Source organism: Nanorana parkeri, unplaced genomic scaffold (genome assembly GCF_000935625.1).
Source record: "Nanorana parkeri isolate BGI_ZX_2015 unplaced genomic scaffold, ASM93562v1 scaffold922, whole genome shotgun sequence".
In the NCBI taxonomy this organism is placed as follows: Eukaryota; Metazoa; Chordata; class Amphibia; order Anura; family Dicroglossidae; genus Nanorana; species Nanorana parkeri.
This window is the reverse complement of record NW_017307190.1, coordinates 93,174-95,679: the sequence shown is the minus strand read 5'-3', so window position 1 is coordinate 95,679 and position 2,506 is coordinate 93,174.

Sequence of the window (2,506 nt, the reverse complement as noted above, 5' to 3'; positions counted from 1 at the left end):
GGTTTCCTGATTGGCCAGGAAATGGCTCCATGCTCTCTCGTCACTTGTGACGAGAGAGCATGGAGCCGACTTCCCGGCCAATCAGGAAGCCGGGTAGCGTGCAATGACGCGCTGCTCGGCTTCCCGATTGGTCAGGAAGCTAGCAAATCCGGAAGCCGGGCGCCGTGTAATGACGCAGCGCCCGGCATTCTGATTGGCCGGGAAGCCGGCGTCATGCTCCCTCGTCATCTCATGAATCATAATATAAAAAAAGTGACCTTAAAGCATTCGTTTGTATTGCTTTAGAAAAAATGTGACCTGTCCCTTTAAAAAAATATATCGGTAATTGGTATCGGCGAGTACTCTGTCTTAAAAAAGTGGTATCGGTGCATCCCTATGAAAGAACAGAGGGAAGACTTCTGCTGCTTCTTTCTATTGTGCAATTACAGTCTATATTGCTTAACTACAATACCATATGGAGAGAGAGGTTCCGGGTCTGTTCAGGGATGTCTGAGTCACATTGGCAGATAAAACACCCCACCTGTGGATGTAGCTATTTGCCTGGAGTTTAGCTATAAGCATGCAAGTTTTCTTCTACTGCACAACTTAATCACATTTGAAGATAATGGGCATCACTTTGGTATCCAGCATGTAGTCTAATGTATCAGAACACAGTATAAAATACATTGTAATGTGTCCCGGCCATGTACTGTAAACATATTCTAGAACATATCGGATGCAGTCACATGTGCGGACTACACTGACTGATATGAAGGAGAAAACACTTTACTGTGGAACATACCAAAAGACTATTTGATTTTTTTTTTATCTGCTGAAAAGGCTCTTTTCTGAGAAATCATGAATATATTAGACTACAATGTGTTTCAAGATCAGGATCAGTGTGCCCTGGAAAGCTGGGAAAGGAGAATTTCCCCATACAATTTCCCCATACATCCAGATGGCAGTGTGACTGGAGAGAGATGCAAAGACGCAGAATTAAATGTGACTTGATATCAAGGGAGCCGAGCTGCTGTGCTGAGTAGGAAGAGCTATGTGCATCCTGAAATTCAAACATTGCTTTTCTTACCGTATAATAGAAATATGGAATGTGGACATCATACATACAAACAACAGATGCCGTTAAAGTTCTCCTGACAAATGTAAAAGAAAAACTCCCATTTAGCCCATGAATATTGATTGAAAGTTTCTAGACACCGTTTTATGCTATGCAAAATGTAATGAATGCCTCCTACCGGAAACATTATATCCCGCATACTGGATAAGAGAAGCTGCACTTGGCACTGAAATCAGGGAGTATCTGTACATCTCCTGCTCGTTTTAAACTCCAGCAACATTTTAAAAACATTTTGAAATACCTCCAAGAATAATTAGCTGAAGTCTGTTTTTATATTTCCCATAATCCTATATGCACCAGAAATTTCCACAATACTTGTACTTACCATAAAAGTCTTTTTTTGAAGTCCATTTGAGGACACAAGATTTAGGCATCGGTATATCCTAGTTGTCTAAGGTTCCTGTGTTCCTCAATGGACTTCAGGAAAATAATTTTTAAAGGTGAGTGCACGGCTCAAATGTTGGTACAATTTCTGCTGAATTGGTTAACGTTTGATCGGTGCGGAGACCTGCGAGCACCACCTGACTCACGAGTCTATTGAAAAACTGACTGAGCTGGGTGAAAAACTATCGCCCAGTGACTGCCCCGTCAGATGCCATCCCTGTTCGGGTATTCAGGCAGCCGTGGGTCCTGTGCCAGTAGTGGAGATTCCTGAGGGCTGATTGAGAGAAAATGAAATGTGTATGGCTAGCTTACTGAAGCCATACAGCCTGGGGCACAGATAGTTGTAAGGCAGCCATACACCTTGGGCACCACTTGTCTAAGGCAGCCATACAGCATGGGGTAGCGACAGTCTTTGGCAGCCATACACCCTGGGTATCGCTTGTCTAAGGTAGACATACAGCATGGGGCACCAACAGTTTTTGGCAGCCATACACCTCGGTCACCGCTTGTCTAAGGCAGACATACTGCATGGGGCACCGACAGTCCCTGGCAGCCATACATCCCGGGCACTGCTTGTCAAAGGCAGTCATACAGCATGGGGCACCGACAGTCTACGGTAGCCTTACGCCACATGGAAGCCACAGTCTATGGCAGCCTTACAGCACAGGGCACCCACAGTCTACGGTAGCCATACAGCACGGGGCACCCACAGTCTATGGCAGCCTTACAGCACAGGGCACCCACAGTCTACGGTAGCCTTACGCCACATGGAACCCACAGTCTATGGCAACCTTACAGCACAGGGCACCGACAGTCTACGGTAGCCATACAGCACGGGGCACCCAGTCTATGGCAGCCTTACAGCACAGGGCGCCCACAGTCTACGGTAGCCATACAGCGCGGGGCACCCACAGTCTATGGCAGCCTTACAGCACAGGGCACCCACAGTCTATGGCAGCCATACAGCATTGGGCCTCTAATAGAACTGAGGAATGGCTTTACAGAATA